The sequence below is a fragment of the Periplaneta americana genome, chromosome 6 (genome assembly GCF_040183065.1).
Source record: "Periplaneta americana isolate PAMFEO1 chromosome 6, P.americana_PAMFEO1_priV1, whole genome shotgun sequence".
NCBI lineage: Eukaryota > Metazoa > Arthropoda > Insecta > Blattodea > Blattidae > Periplaneta > Periplaneta americana.
This window is the reverse complement of record NC_091122.1, coordinates 81,927,597-81,949,132: the sequence shown is the minus strand read 5'-3', so window position 1 is coordinate 81,949,132 and position 21,536 is coordinate 81,927,597. Positions and strand designations below refer to the sequence as shown.

At 35.8% G+C, this 21,536-nt stretch overlaps 1 long non-coding RNA gene across 1 annotated transcript in view; it reads left to right on the top strand.

Moving 5' to 3' along the window:
- LOC138702209 (uncharacterized) overlaps positions 1-14,877 on the top strand; it is a 95,242-nt gene extending 80,365 nt beyond the window's left edge. The window contains exons 2-4 of the long non-coding RNA XR_011332805.1: positions 9,342-9,481; positions 12,490-12,570; positions 14,511-14,877. This is a non-coding gene — a long non-coding RNA (uncharacterized lncRNA). The remainder of the gene's footprint in view (positions 1-9,341; positions 9,482-12,489; positions 12,571-14,510) is intronic.
- Positions 14,878-21,536: the final 6,659 nt, after the last annotated feature.

Sequence of the window (21,536 nt, the reverse complement as noted above, 5' to 3'; positions counted from 1 at the left end):
CTGCCATTAGATTACTTAATTATATGAAGTAATTATCTTCGTTTTTGTATTTTCCAACTGATGTCATAATTTCTTTCAACCTTCTTGAAGTATCTACTGCAATCCATATCTGGTCTTAGACAAAGAAATGTCCAAAAATCAAAAGCCTAATAATCGACAAAAGCCCAAAAATTATGGACGCAAAGTGTTTTTGTAGTTTTAACAACAGCATCTCACCTGCAATCGGCAAAATAACTTTAAGACGTTTATGTCTTAAGAAAAACTAAGGCATTATAATGAATAACACAGAATACAAATTAACACATACGGATGTGCTTTAGACAATACGGAAATACCGTAAGTAAATGCAATGGAATTCCGCATGGAAAATTAGCTTAAGTGACGTTCCGTCATCGATAACCAATTAGAATAATATGTTATCTATTACACACGATCATACAAGTCGAAATTACTTTGATTTGGCGTGAATGAATACATTTAGTGAAGAATATAAAGTGCATAACCGCACAATGGTTAAAGGATGTCTACATCTGGTGGCATCTGATCGAAGTTCATAGCTACATCAGCGAATTCCCTTATGCTAAGCAACATATTTCGTTCAACTAAAGAATTCCCATAGCTCGTTAAAATATTCCTAAAATATTTCAGAAGTTGATCGTAGATGATAGACCAATAGAGAGAGCCGTACAAAGTAGTTATGCAAAATAATAAATGAATAATGTCTAAGAATATTTAATGCTGCTTCAAAATATGTCAACTGTTTCATTTTCATCCAATTTTTGTATCTTTCAAGGTCTACAGTGAAAAGTAGCATTTTGCTGAAGGGCACTTCTAAACTCAGAGGTTATTCAACGGAAAATTTCCACATGCGCGAGAAATGACTGACAAATTCTGCTCAGAGACTCTCTTACAGGAACTCTCTTACATTTTTATCAATTGTTTTACAAGCTACATATTACTTTACTTTATCAATTTTTTACATTTTAGGAGACCTCTGACTACCAGAGAACAACGATGAGAATATTTTGATGCTCCTGACAGACAGTACATCATACATGCTGAAAGCAAGGAATGTACTGAAGATACTGCCTTGCTAATGCTCTGCAAAGACTTTCGGAAGAAATCAAGATACATTTCTAGAAGCTAATGCAATCATATCACATGTAAAAAAACGTATTTTAAAAGCACCATCTACCTTTAAGCAGATACTATCTACAATACTATTTCCACCACAACCAGTACTGACACGTTGGGGCACATGGTTAAATACTACGCTGTACAATACTCCGAATATCATCTCTGCAACTGGAGAGGTGAATATAGTCTGGAAAACCTTTACAACCAATATTGGATGCAAATTAGGGATCTAGGATATTTTAAATTCCTTCAACAAGATTCTTCCCACTATATTATTTTCAATTTTTCCATAATTATTTTAACAAATCTTGATAAATTGTAATAAAGAAAAATGTAAACTTAATATATTAAATAATATGAACTTAATACCACAGCAAAAAAGGAAAGATTCAATAGGGTTATCATTTCGTACTTCGTAAGTTGCATCCTGGACTTGTCATCAGTCTTACATTTACAAGAAGCAACTGTGGCAAACTGCCATCAACTAGTGAAAGGCTGGATGATCGAGATACTCCATTCATCGAGACAGTGGGGTTGATACACCAGATGAAAGGTAGTTTAAACGACGTTCCAGGAGATTGAGACCAAGTTTCATACGGCTATGAAGATGAATTCTGGTTAGCTCATCGGTTGCGCGGGCGCTGCAAGGGAAATGTACCCCACCTCCGGCAGCGCAAAATTCAATGGATCGGGCATGTTTCAAATGTTGCCCGTTCACATCCTGTGAAGTGGAACGGAGTTTCACGTCCGAAACATTTTTCTGGACAATAGATACAAATTTATGAAAGAAAAATTACAAAACAAGTTATCAATAATTACAATGTAGAAAAGAAGGTCTGTTTTAATGATACACAAGTATAAGTTCAAATGAAAGTCGGCAAAGCCTTAGGCCTTCTATGAGCGTCAGAAGTATAGACCGGAGTTGTTTCAGGGATATTGGCAATGATAGTTGCAGATTTTATATTGGTACGAGTGGTTGGCATACCTGTCATTATTTCTCCAAATAAAAAAAATATATATATATAGTTTAAGATGGAAGCGTCCAAATGTGAACAGAGTGTTGTAATTGGTTCTCACTGCATAAGATAGTAGGCCTACACCTGCTGAATTCATCGAAGAATATCTGCAGTACTTTTATGGAGAGATACTTCTAAAGAAATCAGCTGTAAAGGATTGATATGAGCGGTTTCGTTCCCGCCGAACTTTTTTACAGGACAATTCGCGACTGGGACAAGCTCTGAAGGCTATCATGAAAATGTCAATTCAACATGTTATTGCTCTTGTTCGAGAGAATAGGAGAATGAAAATATGCGAACTTAGTTCATTACTGAATATGTCAGCCAAGTGATCATAAATTACTCCTCAGATATTTCAGTATCGCAAAGTTTTGCGTGTATTTGGTGCCATACTCTTTCTTTAACGGATGAGCAAAAAACTGAACGTGTAAAAATTTTCCTACAGAACCTCAGACGATATTAGGAGGAAGATAATCAGTGAACCTCAAGTAATATCAAGAGGAAGGTAAATCAGTTCTTGCACCGCATTGTGATAAGTAACGAGTCCTGGTGCCATAATTTTGAGCCACACTTCTGTCGATCTAGCACGGAATGGAAACACACCGGATCTCCTCGACCCGAAAAAGCCAAAATTGCAAGGTAATTCAAGAAAAGTCACGTTATCATTTTATTCTTCGATTATTAAGGTCCACTTCCAGTGGAATTCATGGAGCGTGCACACATGATCAATGTTCAGCGCTATTTAGACCAGGCTTGAGCACTAATAACTCAATCGAGTTACTGTAGATTTCCCCTAAACTCTCCACTCCACCTTCCTCGATTGAGACGAGTATTCAGGAAGGTAAACATTACTCAGTGACGGATTGTATAAGACAGGCATGATAGCTTTTACAAACTTTCGGTTCTCGCTGGTCGCCTGAAATATATTACTGATGCTCAGTGCTTACTGTGCGTTTGTTTATAAGACAAGCGAAAAGGACATGGGCGGGGCTTTCTGAGCTCCGTTCACCTTCCCGTTGTGCCCAGGACTAATTTAGGCACTCTCGGGCATCTTAAAAAAATGTATAAAAAATAAACGCCTAGACCTTTTCACAAGAAGAGTGATTTTAATCCATAACAATTCTGGAGCTCACGCTGCTACATCAACAAAGAACGAGTGTCAAAGATTTCTTCGGGAAATACTACGACACTTACCTTACAGCCCAGACTTCTCTCCATGAAATTTCAATTTTGGAATATTTGAAGAAAAGACTAAAGGGAACCAAATTTTCATCAGACGAAGCAGTACAAAATGCTGTTAAATATCGCTTCACTTCGAGACTGGATCCTATGAAGCCAGTAGGGGAAGATGGTCCACCTCGAGACAGGAAAATTTGTTACATTTTTTTACATTAATGTGGATATTGTCATTTATCTGTGAACTATGTTCGATCATTATTACATTTTATAATTTATCTTAAAAATTTGTGCTAATGATAATGATTTTCAGATTACAAGCTGATTTATACAAGTGGCAAAATGCCTCGTAGTGGACCATGGTGTTCCACCTTGAGACAGTGACAGTTCCACAATGAAACATTATTTTCTGATGAATTAATATAATTATGATATCAAAGAAGTGACATATATATATATATATATATATATATATATATATATATATATATATATATGACTTCTACAAACATCAGATGAGTATATATAGGCTACATAGTCTGGTTATGTGTCAGGGAGTCATTGAATGTTACCAGCACTCGACGCTGCCTTTTTGTCTGACCACAAGTTGGTGGCTTTGGCAAAATCAATGTAATTTCAGTTTTATTAACCACTTCTGGCACTTCTGGAAAAATGAAATTGTTCCCTATTTTAGCACTTCTCTTTGGAAACGAAACATTGTAATTCTTATTGCTACGAGAGAGCACTTTTCCAACATAAAATAAATTTTTCGTTTAACTCGAAATTTTACAAGAACAAAGTCATTCAAATCTGCTTCTTGGGTTGTTGGTCCATTGTAAACAGAGGATGTTCAACTTCGAAGTCACTTCCAGAAGATGAGTGATCAGAATTTGCTACATCTATCACTTCAAAGGGATCAGACATCTTCTGTGTAACTTTTTTTCTTCTTCATTCCATTCTTCTTTTCCTGTTTTAATTCTTTCTCTATCTCCTTTCCAGCTGTTGTTTTTATGAGAGTCTTCTTAAGATAGCATGCCTGTGTCTGGAATGACAATCACATCTAACTGCTACCCTATGAACGCTGATGTTTTTTTTCTAGAACAAGTTTTACAGCATATTTCATACTTCCGACTGTCAAGGACCTTTATTTATTTTAATTTTACGATTTTTAGCCATTTCTGAAACATCAAATACATAATAATACATAGTTTTATCGTATTAATGTGGTCCACAATGAGACATCAATAAATTTAGTAGTCTCACTCTGTCCTATATTACTTCTTACAATGTAACAGGTCGTAGTAAACTTCCTAAGACAAGTTAGGTGCTTCTAATTACAGTAATTTGTAGTAAATGAATATGTACTTGACCTGCAATAAATCACATTTTTCTTACCTGACTGAACAGACAATTAGACACTTCAATTGCTGAGGTAAAAAATTTACATACGCACTGAAAAATGGCGAAATGTTTGCTGTCGAAGGTGATCGATTCGATATCTTGAAAACTATTGCCTAGTAGTTCATGTAGGCTGCCATAAGTGTGAGACACTTGTCGGCTAAACCATTCATATTTTATAGGGAATGTCTCATTGTAGAACATGTCCCATTGTGGACCAATCTCTCCTACAGTGGGAGAAATGTGTTAACAACCGTGGCGAGTATTAAGCAGTAGGTTTAATTTATTTCTCTATTATCGTGGTCAGATTTATTAGAACGATCTAATATTTTCAAACCTTAAAAGTGACAGTTTTCAAGATATTACTGCGGTTTCGAGCACTTTGCTTTAATATTTTCTCTATTTTAATTAAGGGTATTACAGGCACTGAAATGTCAATTTGACTGTGACTTTTTATCTAGTTTGTGTCTACTAATTAATTACTAGAAATTTTAGTACTTATCAATCCTTGCCGACTGATTAAACATGTTTCACCACCAAGGGGGAGCGGAATCATCATAATTTCGATATTGGAACGCGATTAGCGACAGCATGCCTATTTTCTGTTTACAAAGTAACTCTTTCGTCAGGACTTCAATTGTGATCTAGTGAAGTTTGTGAATGTGTATTAATATGCTGCCTATAAAATCTACAACTTTGCCTGTTTTTGTAACAGAGTTCGAAGATGATTAATTGTTGTTCAGTCAAAGACGACAATATATTACGATGTAAGTTAGCCATAAAAGTTAATAAGCGTCATGTACACCGCTGTTGAGTAGCGGTTAACATATCTGATTGTAAAACCAGTAAGCCCTGGTTTAAGACCTGGTTAGGACAAGTTACCTGGTTGAGGTTTTTCCGAGCTTTTCCCTCAACCCTTTAAGAGAAAATGCTGGGTAACTTTCGGCGCTGGACACTGGACTCATTTCGCCGGCATTATCACCTTCAGCTCACTTAGACGCTAGATAACCATATCGTCGTAAAATAACCAATTAAGAAAACCGTTGTATTTTATGGAAATATTGTGACTCTAAAAGACACATTAGCCATACAATATGAAATTGCTTAGTGATTCGATTTCGGATCAGTCTACTTTTTATTATGACCTGTGTTTGTTGCTGATATGTGCGAATATTCCTGTCCATAAACTTGAAAGTCCACATTTTAAACACATCATTTGAAAGTATATTCTAGAAAATTGCCGACTTCAACAACCACTTTCACGCAATACTTACTCCCGTGTTAAATTCTATAGACTACGGTCAACTGTTGATAGCAATGAAAGGTTTCAACCAAAACTGAAGATTGTTCTTGAAAAAAAATCTGCATATTCGAAACTCTATGAAGTGTAATATGAATGAAATACTGAAGAGGCACAAAATAATACACAACAATATTAAATAAATATTGCGTACCGTATTTCAAAATGTTGCTCCAATAACATGTTGTAATTTCGAAAGAATATTTCCTTATTTGAGTGACAATCGAAACAGGCTTATTTTTGCCAATTCACGCATGTACACAGTTGTACATTGCATAAAAATTAGTGACACTTAAAGTAGCATACAGCATTAATTTTTATTTAAAATAGATTTACAGTAACTCTACAAATAAAAAAAAATTGATAGACATAGACAGATTAACACTACTGATTTATAAAAAATTGTACAGTTTTCAAGAAATTTTTGAATATACAGTACAATATACGGAGGCTGTTTTTTTTTCAACCTCCGATCGTGCCGGTAAACAACCAATCGAGGAGGTGGGGATGCTCGGAGGGCAATTGCGCATCTCCTCCAATATAACCTCTGCCACTTCCAACATCATTACGCCATTTTGAGCTGGGTTGCATCCACGTAAACATGGCTACTGCGATTGATTTTCCCGCCAAGTGTGAGTTGCGTAGGATAAATCGATTTCTTCAAGTAGAAGGGAATAGTGTGGCGGAAATTCATTGAAGAAAGAGCCGAGTGTACGGTGAAAACTTTGTGAGTGATGGTGTTGTGCGTGAATGGTGTAGGAAATTTAAAGAAGACCGAACCGATGTTCACGATGAAAGGAGGCAAGGACACAAGTCTGTCGCAACAGAAGACATTGTTCAACGAGATAACCAAGTAAGTCGAGAGAAACGAAGGTTTACCATAAGTGAGTTGTGTGTGGAATTTCCTGATGTTTTAAGATCATGTGTTTACACGATCGTAACAGAACACCTACGCTACAAAAAACTGTGCGCTCGATGGTTTCTAAAGATGACCACAAAGGTCGCCGAATGGCATCAGTGCTGACGTTCCTCATCCGTTATGAGACTGAAAATGAAGTTTTTGAAATCAATTGCGACTGGAGATGAGACCTGGATTCAATATATGACCCCCGAAACAAAACAACAGTCACAACAATGGATGCACTCAAACTCACCAAAAAAACTGAAAAAGTTCAAACAAACCTTCAACAACAAGAAGATCTGGCTACCGTATTTTGGGACCAAAAAGGCGTGTTGCTTGTTGAGTTTATAGAACCGGGGATTACAATCAATGCAGCTGTTTATTGTCAAACTGCGGACAGCTATTCAAAACAAAAGAAGAGGCATGCTGACTTCTGGAATTCTTGTGATTCATGGCAACATCCGCCCTCACAGTGCTGCTGTAACCCAACAGCTTCTTCAGCAATTTCGATGGGAAGTGTTTGTTTGGGCGTATAGCCCCGACTTAGCGCCCAGCGACTTCCATCTCTCCCCTGAACTGAAAAAGTGACCAGAAGGACAGAGGTTTCAGACTAATGAGGAGCTTCAAAACAACGTTAGGCCTAAGGCCCATCTCAACTCACTGGCGGCAACATTCTATGAAGAGGGGATTGGAAAGCTCGTCCACAGATATGGCAAATGCCTCAATCTTCACGGTGATTACGTCGAAAAGTAATCATGTTTATACATAACTTTTGGTAACAAATTCATTTTGTTATTTACACTTTTCTTTTTTTATGGACCATCGGATGTTGAAAAGAACAGCCCTCGTATATTGCTCTTACCTCAACATCGCAATAAAAGAAAACAATAATGGTAGAATAGTCTATCAGTCTAATGAAATGAAACAATTTTACAAAGCAGAATGGCATTCATACATAAAGTAAACTACATTCAAAATACGCTAGAATTCACAACATAATCAAATAAATATACTGACTGTCAGCTAAATTGTATAATATTTTAATTTAAACAATCTTACTCTCTATAAGCGAATGAAAATTTTATTATGTCACCATTTTATTTAATGTAAATATGAATGTGTATATATTGGGGTTTTACATAAATGAATACAAGTGTGTATATAAGCCTACAGTACATTTTGGAATAAGTAAGTGAATAATATGTTGTTTGTGAATCAGCATATAAATAATTAGTTTGTACTATGTAATTATTTAGCAAGTGAATATAAAAACTGAATTTCAATAATGTAAACCTAACATGAACGTAAGTTACAATGATATTTTTATAGTAGGTTATTTTACGACGCTGTATCAACATCTCAGGTTATTTAGCGTCTGAATGAGATGATGCCGGTGAAAGAGTCCAGGGTCCAGCACCGAAAGTTACCCAGCATTTGCTCATATTGGGTTGAGGGAAAATCTCGGAAAAAAACCTCACCCAGGTAACTTTCCCCGATCGGGATTCGAATCTGGACCACCTGGTTTCGCGGCCAGACGCGCTAACCGTTACTCCAATGTGTGGACCATAATGATATTGAAAATCATGGACTTCACACGATGTAACTAATGATATCAATAAGAACACTAATTGTAAGATGGGATATATTATCCCGAAACGTGTTTGTTCATAAAAACAACAAGTTGTTAACTGTATAGGCAATCAAAATATAGGCCTAATAAAAATAATAAAGTATAATAAATGTTAAGTCTATAATAAAAATACAGGATTTCCAATTGAATGATTAAAACAAGGTTGTTGGAATCTTATACTGACAGAAATAAATACTCGTGTGCATACTTTTGCTTGCAGGGTGTCTGATACGATAAGCTAGTCGCTATAGCATCCACAGAGGAAGAGAGGGAGCTCTTCAGGCTCTCGGAAAGCCAACCGTACGAGTAGAACCATTAGGCTGCTCAAGCGATTTTTAATATTTTCACATCATCTTTTGAAGACCTTGTAGTTCACAAAATAAGCCAATTTTTTGTATTCGCTCTTTCTCTTCATTATCTTCATTTATTTGAAAATTGAATCAAATCCTCAACATGATAGGTTTTTTAAGGTTTCCTGGCCAGTTCTACGCCGGACTTGAAAGTGTAAAGCAAGAGCTGTTTTTCTTCCTTGAGACACATTCTGCGGTGCTTAAAATGGTTGCTATAGTTAACAAAGGCTCTCGTCGCATTTTCTCTTAAGTAACCGGTTGATACTTTCAGTGGCAGTCAGCCGCGGCATCGCGTTACTCAGTATCCAGCAGGACACTAATTAGCCACCACAATTCACCAAGTTGCCTTTTTTTCCCTCTCTCTAACTCCCTCTCTCTTCCTCCTTCCATCCTTTTGACATGTCTTGAATGTTATTACAGCCTATTATTACAGTGATGAAGATAGGATGCACAGAGCTTTAATGACTAGGAACACCGACGGACAATACAACCCCGCCGGCGCCTCTACACCGCCAAATGATGGAAATTGCATCCTTCTCTCCTTCCCTCCTGCTAAGAGATTTTCCTGCCAAAGTGAGTGAATATACTTATCTTAAAATAGATTCTGTCTAATTTTACCATCAAATAGTGTATGTATAAGCTAAACTTCTATTAACAAACGCCTATTCATAAATCTTGTTTATAACAATGACCTCATTTTTCTTCTAGTGACGGACCAGTCGCCTATTAATCTGGAGCTTTTACTTTTTAACTGGATATACTTTGTTTGTTGCCATTCATCCAAGTATGCACCTCTAAACTAATACAGAAAACTTGTAGATCACTTTGCAGCGATAGATGTTACTACTTCTTTATTATGAGACATTGATCGTTATGATGATAATGATGATGATGATGATGATGATGAATATGCTAGCAGTAGTGGACGTGACGATAAGTGAAATTCCGGCAGGTTGAATATTTCGTGAAAATCTGCTACTGAAATTCAAGTTAATAATTATATATAATAATACATTTTCAGTCAAATACACTTTTCAATTTGTGAGGTCAGATAACCTGTTACATCACAATATTTAGTACGAAGTCACTAATATTTTCGACTTTAAAACGTCATCTTCAGGTGCATGAGATGCAAACAATATTTAAAATAGGTGAGAAGTTGATCTAGCAATTAATAACATGGTAAGTAATGCACGTACTGGCATTTACAATTATATAAATTTTGTGCCTCTTGAGGTAAACTGTACATGGTAAAGCTGAACACTGATGCTAGATTTTCGTATGTATATAAGACAAGGAGAAGGCACAGCATGATATTAACCTTATACAATTAAAGGCTAAGTATCTCATTAGATTGTATCATTGAAATTAAATTTGTACAGTTTGATATTAACTATGTTAAAATGTTAAATATAATGCATAAATTTAAAAGAGATGGAGAAGCTGTGATGCAAATGCTGTTGGTGGGAGAGCACGCAGTCTAATTCGTCGTGGTGAATGCCATAGTTGTCTGAAAATATTTTAGTCAATAGGTTATTATTAATTTTGAAAAGGTTGTGAGAGCTGGTATCAGCGTTTCTTAAAGGTTTATTATATTTGTACTTACATAGTTGTTCAGTTGTTTGCATCCAGACAAGGGGGCGTGTTTCACCCGACGTTACATGTTTTAGACTGAGTGATGATGTATGGACAGATAACTGAGAGGGGATGCCAGGAGTGACTATTCGATAACATGTTATTTTATTAAGTGATATAGGGGATTACGTAAATTTGGTATTTGCTCATTTAATAATGGATTATTAGGGTCTTGATTTTTTACAATAAAAAACTCTTCTGCAGTATTGATAAGGTGTGAATTATTTATTACTTTTAAAATTTTTAAGGTGTTTTGTATACTGTTAATTTCGTGGCCTGAATCAATAAGATGAGTAGCAAATTTAGATTTATTCCTGTTATTATGGAAATCTGATTTATGTTCTTTAAATCTAATGTGGAAGTTTCGTTTGGTTTGTCCTATGTATTTTCTATTGCAATTTTTACATTGTAATTGATAAATACCACTTTGTGAGAATTTATTCGTTTTACGCAATTTGTTGGGAATGATGCTATTTATTTTGTTGTTAGTTCTGAAAGTGATATGTATATTTTCTTTTTTAAAAAATGAAGTTAAATGATTATTAATTTTTCCAAAATATGTCATTGGGCATCTAATTATATCTCTTTTTGGGTTTATGGGTTGTAATGTGGTGAAATTTTTATTTTTATTTCCTAGTTTCTTGATTCTATTTCGGATATAATTTTCAATTGCATTTCTGCTGAAGCCATTGTTTGTGGCGAGTTGTATTATGTATTTTCTTTCTTTTGTATAAGCTGTTTGACTTAAAGGGATATTTATTAAGCGGTCAATGAGATACCTAAATTTACATAATTTTTGTGAATATGGGTGGTTAGAAGTTTTATGTATAGTATAATCAACTGAAGTAACTTTTCGGTAAATATTGTAGGTGAGTTTGGATTTATTTACTTTAATAGTTAAATCAAGAAAATTGATTGTTCTTTGTACTTCTTCCTCGTAAGTAAATTTTAGGCTAGGATGTAATTTAATGTAAAGAATCAGAAGATGATGTGCCATTGTGTATGATTAGGGTATCATCTGCATATCGGGAATAATTTTTTATGTTATGCTGATTTTGTATGTTGGGGATGTTTTTATTTTCTAAATTTTGTAGAAAGATTTCTGCTATAAGGCCGGATAAAGGGTCACCCATGGCTAAACCTTTAACCTGTTTATATATTTTCTCATTGAAGGTGAAATAATTTTGTTGTAAGGAGGTATGTAACAGGTTTTCTAGTTGTTTTACTAAAATGGGGTCAAGTTTGAGCTCTAATAGTTTTGTGGTAATAATGTGAATAGTTTCTTCAACGGGGATGTTGGTATAAAGATTTTCAATATCAAGGGAAAGTAGTTTATCTTGTTTATTGATTTTTAATTTTCTTAAACGTTGTATTAGTTGTTGTGTATTTGACAAAGTATATTTATTATCAATAGGTAAAGTCTTTTTTTAGGAAGTGTAAAAGGAATTGATTAATTTTGTGGTTCGGAGCGTGCATACTATTGACTATTGGTCTCATAGACAGAGTTGGCTTATGAGTTTTTGGTACAGTTTTTAAGACAGGAACACTGGGATTTTGATCAATATATTTATAAGATTTTGATGTTGATATTATGCCGGGAGCTGACTTCATAGCCTGTTTTATTTGTTTTTGGTACTGCTCAGTTGGATCAACCTTCAATTCCGTGATTTGATTTTTGGTAATGAATTCTAAAGTTTTGTTTACGTAGGCTATTCTTCTTTTTTCATTAATACTATAGAGTCTGACTTATCGGCTTTAACATGTATTATTTCATTTTGTTTTAATTTCTTTCCCAATTTTAATTTTTTTTTGTGTTCAAATTTGGCTTTTCGTAACGATTTATCTATTTTTGGATCATTTATATATTGTGTAATAATTTTGGCAGTTTTGTATCTAAGGTGTTCTAATGATTTTCGCGGCTAAACGCTCTAACCGTTACTCCACAGGTGTGGACTCGCCATCTGATAACTGCTTGTCGAATACCAGTGTCAAATATTCGGAGGATGAAATAATGCTAATAGAAAAAGGTAAGAGAAACGAAAAATTCCCCGGTAGTTGATTTTATCGCAAATCTTAGATGGATTATTTGACTAATTGACTAATTGATTGACTGACTGACTGAATAGCTTACAATAGGTGACAGATTGAAACTGATTGACTGAATGATTGGCTGACTGAAAATAGGTGCTAGATTGAAACCACTTGACTGATTGACTTACAATAGCTGAATGATTGAAGCGTATTGACTGACTGACAATAGCTAACAGATTGAAACGAATTGACTGATTAACAATAGCTGACTGATTGAAGCGTATTGACTGACTGACTGACTGATAATAGCTGACCGATTGAAAAGAGCTGATTGACAATAGTTGAGAGATTGAAAGAGGCTGACTGACTGATTGATTGATTGACAATAACTGATTGAAACGGGGTAATTGACTGACAATAGCTGGCTGAAACGAGCATACTGACCGATTGACAGATTGAAACGATTTGACTTACTGATTGAAACGATTTGACTTACTGATTGAAACGATTTGACTTACTGATTGAAACGGGCTTACTGACTGATTATTTCACAATATCTGACAGATTGAAACGAATTAACTGACTGACTGACAGTAGGTGACAGATTCAAACGGGCTGACCTACTGACAACAGCTGACTGCTGACTGACTGAAACGAGTTAACTGACTGATTGACTGACAAATATGACAGATTGAAACGGGCTGACCTATTGACAATAGCTGACTGCTGACTGACTGAAACAGGTTGACTGACTGACTGACAAAGATGACAGATTCAAACGTGCTGACCTACTGACAAAGCTGACTGCTGACTGACTGAAACGGGTTGACTGACTGATTGACTGACAAATATGACAGATTCAAACGGGCGGGCGAACTGACTGACTGACTGATTGACAGACTGACAATAGCTGACTGATTTAAACGGGCTGACTGACTGAATGACAGAGATGAGAGATTGTAACAGGCTGACTGATTGATTGACTGACTGACAATAGGTGACTGATTGAAACGGCTGACTGACTGATTGAATGACAAAGATGACAGAATGAAACGGGCTGACTGACTGACTGACTGACTGACTGACTGACTGACTGACGGATTGACAATAACTAATTAATTGAAACAGGTTGACTGACTGAGTGACAAAGATGACAGATTGAAAAGGGCTGACTGATTGACTGACTGACAATAGCTGATTGATTGAAACGGTTGACTGGCTGACTGATAATAGGTTACAGATTGAAACGGACTCACTAACTGACTGACAATAGCTGACAAATTGAAACGAGCTGACTAATTGACAATAGTCGACTATTGAAACGGTCCGACTGACTGACTGACTGACTGACTGACTGACTGACTGACTGACTGACTGACTGACTGACTGACTGAATGACTGACTGACTGACAATAGGTGACAGGTTGGAGAGACTGACTCACTGATTGACGGAATATAGGTGACTAAGTGATTGACTGAATATAGCTGACTGATTGAAACGTGCTGACTGATTAACAATAGCTGATTGAAATGGGTTTACTGACTGACACTGATAATAGCTGACAGATTGAAACGGGCTGACTGACTGATTGACTGGCAACAGGTAACATGTTGAAACGGGCTGATTGACTGATTGACTGACAGTAGGTGACAGATTGAAACGGGCTGACTGATTGGCAATGGCTAACAGACTGAAATTGATTGATTGACTGATTGACAATAGTTAACAGATTGAAACGGATTGACAGACTGACTGACTGGGTGACTGACTGACTGACTGACTGACTGACTGACTGACTGACTGACTGACTGACTGAGAATAGCTGACCGAATAATCGATTGAAAGGACTGGACTGAATGACCATAGTGATTTCCCAGATCAGACTAAATTACCGGACCAACTTATCGACAGTTTATCATTGCTCCTTTCTTTCAGTCACAAGTGGTATCCATCAAAAGATGAGTGAGGTATACATGATGATTTTTGGCCTTTCACTTCGCGATGGAGGATTGAATCTCGGAGAAGACATGTCTTCGTCCCTTGTAGCGATTGCTGGCGCCCTTCGTTGTCTAATGAGCCCGCTGCCACGCCAGTTTCAATTAGGACAATGAAGCATCGCTGACTATCAAGCTCTTCAAATTCAGCGATTCCAACTTTCTCGCTGATAAGGTTTTAAATCCAAACAGTGGACCAACATTACCATTAAAACAGTTATTCAACTTATCTAGATAGTTTATATTATAGAGCTGTTATACTGTGTAGTGTTTATATGTTTTCAGACACTAATTAATATATATGTAACTTCACGTGTAAATTATAGAAATGTATTTACATAGAAAATAACTTATAAATATTTTATTATGCAATAATTTATGTAATGATTTATTCAACTTACCAAACTTAAACATATTTCAGTCGGTTATTTAACTCTATATCAACTGTTACTCTATATCAACAGAGCGGTTGCCTAGCATCCGTCGAATTCAACAAGGGTTACCAAATTGTCATTACTAGGGTAAGAATTATATGCACTTGCATTGCGCTTTATGCGCCTCTGACTTTAGGTACCAGTACGTAATTGCTTTAGGGTGGGGGATTTCAGTGTGTTTCGTTCAGCAGTGAACTTTAGTTGATCGGTTAAATTACGACCGAATACTGCTATTCGTAACAAGCAACATTCAACGTCTTGTAAAGAAGAATAATAGCAAGATGCCGAGGACGAAATTTGTGACTTTATTTCAAATGAAGAAATTTGTAATAATGATACAGATTTTGAGATAATGCTTGTGTAAAATATTCCAAACATTCCTCCATTGTCTCTGCAGAAGTGGAACGAAGTTTCTCTAGATATAAAGCTGTGTTTTCTAGCATCAGGCAATCGTTCTACTTTCAAAATTTGAAAATGTGTTTTATTATTCACTGCAAAAATATGAAATGTAAAATTATGTAAAACAAATACGTAATACACTATCGTATTAACATAGTGAAATAATAAGGCTGATACTTGTCAATGTCATATTAGTGTATTTTCTACAGACAGAAAATAAAATTATACAAATCTGGCTTTCAGGTAGTAGCTCCCTGTAAAGCAGGTTTGAATAATTTCAAGGAAAAATTGTTCGCGCGCTAAGCGAAGGGTCCCGGGATCGATACCCGGCCCCGGAACAATTTTTGCTTGAAAAGAAAATAAAATGTCTTTAAAATAATGCAAATTTTCTTTAACAAAGAAAATGATGTCTTGATATTTTTCTTTAGCAGATAGTTGTGTTTCGAAGTCAAAGGAGTGGCTTTCAACCACCCAAATGCAGAGATCTAACTTACCGTGATGATAAGCATGAGTTCAAACGAACGAAAGACACTGCGTTAACTCACCCCAACTCTAAGACGTATTCAAAGTCAGAGGCGCACGAAGCGCACTGGTAGTATAACGGCATATATTTCTCAGGCCTAGTCATTACCAAAAAGCAGGACAAGTTGGGTTCAAAAGCAGGACACCTAAAATTTTGCAATACCGTAATCATAGTTCTTAAAAATTTCAACAAGTGTGCCAGAACTATACTTTTAGGCCTACATAGTAAATAATTAATAAAAAAAAAAGAATATACTGTAGTATCTTAGTTGTATTCCTGGGATGAATCGATCTTGTTGAGGAGATCATTCCTGTTTGTAATGTAGTCATAAAACTGACCACATGACAAGTCTACATTGAATTTTACACAGTTAATCCATTTCATAGACACAACATCCAGTCTGTTGCGCTCCTTTGTCCATTGAGAATTAATCAATGAGAAAATCCTTTCTACATTTGCGTTGTCAGAAGGAATTGCAAAAAATAACTCGGCCAATTTTAACAATTTTGAACAACATACTATATTAACATTATTGAAATAGTCTACCTACTTTTTGTGTATAGGAAAAGCAGAGAACTCAGTAGGTCTATCTTGTTTCTGTTTTATCATATAATTTTGAAGATTTGAAAAATTATCAAATAATTTGACATCATCAATGACAACTTCATTTTTATTCACATGCTGCACTGTTTCTTCAATTGTTGACCAAGTCAATTCAGTATCCAATGTCATCCAATAAAATGATTCAAATTCTGCCATTGACTTGACCCACTTATTGAGGTGTTCAAGACAAGAAGCATATACCTCGCACACCTCTCAACTGAATTTTTCACTCTCTCTTTCCATTCCACCTCTTTGTGTTTTTGTAAAACTTCTTTTACTTTGAGTGGGATAAATTTATGATTTAATCTGTTCTTTAGCACATTAAGTGTCTCTTCAAGCAGTTGCTTCACTTCAATAAGTGAAATGTCTTGTCTCTCTATTGATTGAATCTTTCCATGAAATACAGACACAAGTGACTGACAGAATAACAAAATAATAATCTTCACTTAAATTATGGAAGAAAAACTTCTTTAAAATTATACATCTTTAATTTGTTGGAGGATGGCCTATGGACAAGAAATAAGACTTTAGAGCTGGATACATTTCAAGGATATGGTAAATAGCAGGAAAAAGGAACAACCAACGGGTCTTCGAATGGCTTAACAACACTTTGTACTTTATGTCTACAAACGCACAGAATTCTTTTAATATTTCATTCAAAACTGTATAAATGGAAAAGTAGTTGAAGATTTTCAGTACAAGGCTCTCAACATTAACTGGTAATAAATCCACACCATGCTGAATGCAATTGTGTAACATATGGGCTGGACACCCTACACCAGTGGTCGTCAGCACTCGCTGAAATGGGGAAAGGGTAAGCGGAGTCGTCCCGTGTGCCCCCTCGTGCAGCAGGAAGAGGTAGAGAGCATACCCGCTAGCAGCTACGATTGCACCATAGAGCAGTGTGTTCTCCGCGGGTAAGAAACTCTAGTCCCAGGGTGCTCTGTGCTGATGACCGCTGCCCTACATCTATTAAACTTTTGTTTAGCAGTAAATTCAAATTTGAGAAAACATTAGTCTCATCACCTCTTCTTATTCCATCAAAATTGATATTGCAATTATCCGCCCCAAATGCAACACACTTAATTCCAATAACTTTCTCACAAAGAATATCTGAAATCAATGTAGAAATTGTCTGTGACTTCTCATTTCCAACACTTCTTATATCTAATAACTTTGTTTACAATCCTCCTTGCCTGGAGTTGAAAAATTGAATAACCACGGGAAATATTTTAACATTCCCATGGTTACTTCCATCTGTGGAGACTCCTATATAAGACACCCTATCCACTTCCTTCATAGGCCTACATTTTTCTATGGAATGTGGTCCAATTACACAGTTAATAATAGCCTCTGACTTCGTCCGTGAATAACCAATTTTATTTCCAATTTCAGAATCTGGAAATATTTTCGAAGGTAACCTTGAAATACAGTCCATTGTTTTGTAACTGCAGTGATGGACAACATTACGATAAGCTAAAGTTTCTTCTGCAGCATGTACTTTATCGGCCAATGGAGAATTTACTTTACAAAATTGTTCGGTTAGCTTTGAAAAAAAAAAAAAAGACGCACTCCGTATATTACTTTTATGTTTTGTTGTGGAAACGTGAGTTTCTAGATCAAGTGCCCCTTGATTAGCAACAGAAACATATTATGTACAGCTGTCAAAAAAAAAGTGGCCGCACTCGTGAACAGCGAATATTTTCAAAGTCCACTTCGGGTCGCGGCGATGTTACACGATGCATGTGCTTGTACAAGGAGTTCGGAACTATAAAAGTGTTCTATATCTGCGCCTCGTAGACCAGCGGTAGAGTGCTTGTTTAATGGCTCAAAGGTCGTGGGTTCGGGCCTTATTCAAGTTTTCATTTTATTTTTTAATCGTTCTTTAGCGATGTAAATGATATTCAAATTATCATTTATATCCAGTTATTGTTCTTTATGTATATCACGTTATTTATATTTTGTTATCGTTCTTTAGAGATATGAATAAAATTCAGGTCATCATTTGTATTCTGTTATCGTATTATAACGATATGAATAATAATTATTATTGTATCTCCAATGGGGGTTAGCCCTATTTTACATATGTATGTTAGGGCTATAGTTTTATACACAAAAAAGATAAGCATAAAGAGAAATGGAAAAGAAAATTAAATTAGCTTACGCGATGTAAACAAAACATAAGCAATCCGTAAATTAGGCACTGCGATTGCAAAACAAATGTCAGGTATCAATTTGAAACATACAAAAACATTAACAACACACATACGTAACACTTCTATAACACAAATATGCAGCTTACCGTACCATACATAATAAATTAATACACAATAGTCACACAAACACAATCAAACTATAATTACGACATTGCGACGACATCAAGCATCCCATAACTGACTCACATACATAACAAATCAAGCATCCGTTACAACTCACACTTCAACATAGTAACCACACTTTTAAAAGTTACAAATTTGGCTCCAAGAAGAATAAATAGGACACTGTTACTAATTAGTATTCTTCTACAATTTCTTAAATACATCTGTAATAAATCTGTGAAATTCCGATATGAATAATATTCACGTTTTTTATATTGTTATCGTTCTTTAGCGATTTAAATAATATTCAAGTTATCATTTATATTGTTTTCCTTCATTAGCATTATAAAACAATATTCAAGTTATTTATATTGTTATTGTTCTTTCGCAATATATTAATTAAACAAACCGATATTTATCATTTATATTCTGTTATCGTTCTTTAGTGATACTGTATAAATAATATTCAACTTATTTATATTGTAATCGTTCTTTAGCGATATAAATAACATAAATTTAATATTAGGTTTTGAAAAATCCAGTTGCATAATACTGGTATTAGTTTTTCTTTTTGTATTATTACATTATACTATCTTGAACCACAATAAAATGAAAAGGAGTAACGAGGAATTGAACCTGAGACGTTGACATCTAAATTCCGACGTTCGTCCGCTGAGCTACGAGGACAAAAGTGTGAAAACATTTTCGGAAAAATTGGCCCAATCACACTCTAAGATTTTCTGATGATTCGTAGAAGCTAGTCCAGGATGCGGGGGACAAAGGCTAATTGAGATTTCCCGGTCTCTGACCGGGTCAAACATCCTGATAGAATTAATATTTAACCCTTGCCGTGACTTTCGGTGAAGTCCGGAGGGCCCAATTAGTCAAATCCACTCTCCTCATCTCCACGCTTGGGCCCCCTGGAATTTAATAAGATGCGAAAGAGATAGTGATGTGCGGAAAGCAACGGGATGTTACCGCATTTAGGCCTATCCTTCCCAAGAAAACTGCAAACATGAACAAAGGAAGCTTTTAATAGAAGAAGAAGGATCTTCTGCGGACCTCTGGAAAAAGAACTAAGGAAGAGACTAGTGAAGTGCTTTGTGTGGAGTGTGGCATTGTATGGGGAAAGAACATGGACATTACGACGAAATGAAGAGAAACGAATTGAAGCATTTGAAATGTGGATGTGTAGAAGAACGGTGCGTGTGAAGTGGACAGACAGAATAAGAAATAAAATTGTGTTTGAAAAAGTGAGTGAAGAAAGAATGATGCTGAAACTGATTAGAAAGAGAAAAAGGAATTGGTTGGGTCTCTGGTTGAAAAGAATAATAGACGACATTAGGATACGTGGATCATATGCGGAGACTAAGAGGAAGGCAGAAAATAGGAAAGATTGGAGGTTGCTGGGTTTGCAATGGAAGACCTGCCCATGGACAGAACATTTATGTGTGTATGTTCAGAATGCCTGGAATATCGTGTCTAAGAACAGTCGCTATTTGCAAAGACTAGTCAATTCCATGCCCACTAGACCGCAAGATGATAGAGATAAGAGGAAGATAGACTAAATATTGAATTTGGCTTTTTGTTTTGTTTTTTGAACGCTTGTTTGAATGTTTTAAGGCCGACGCCAGTAAATTTGTTATGTTTATGCCACGAAAGATATTTTATTGAGAATAAAATCTTTTTTCTTTCCATTTGCAGCCACAATATCATAATGATAATGACAAAGTCATGGCATAATATATTAATGAACCTGATGTTAATTACTAAAATAATCATAAAAGAGAAAGGAGCCATTATGTCTAGTTTGTCTCTCTCTAAAACAGAACAAAAAAGGACATAAAAAGCACGAGGTTGTAGTCGAACGCAGGACCTCATGAATAAGAGGCCTGAACGCTACCATTATGCTATCGAATAACACACAGTATACTTCAATTATAACTGTAGATATCAGCCAACGTGGTCCAACAACATGTAACATCGCTTGGCTCCGAATTGTAGCGAAGATACCCGAAGGGAACTTTGTTTGAGGAGAGCGGCCACTTTTTCTTTTGACAGCTGTACCTGACTTGCATACCAAACATTCTGTTTCTTCACCTGTACGTCCTTTTTGGAAACAGTTGTTGTATTTTCTTTCTAGACTATACGGCATTTCGGAAGGCGGTCGGCTGCTATATGCGCCGTAGCATTTATGGTATTTGACGTCACAAGCTTGTACACTAGAACCAATCGGAATCAGTCAGTTACAAGTACTTCTCGAGTTCGTTGTTCATGTGTGAGTGTTTCAATACATTGAATAAGAACTACTAACATTTACTGTGCGTGTATAAGATAAATAAATGAAAGAAGAGACTGTAAAAAGACAAGTACTGCACAGGCAGGAACGGAAAATAGTGTTTAAGGCGTGTAATTATTTTAAAAACGTTGATGAGCAGAACTCTGCCGGCCATCTTGATGTTGGCTGCAACGTTGCCAACGCGCAAGAAACGACTGCAGAAGCATGTGTTGTGGAATTGAGAACCGTGCAAAGAATATTGTTAGTGAAGAAAAGAGGGTTTGTTTGGTTTCATGCTTACAGTAATTAATGGCTAAAATCATTATTGTCTTTTGATAATTTAAATTCTCTCCTGCGCTATTTGTATTGCACGTATGCGTGAAGTACGATGTGTCAATGTTGTACGCTGCTT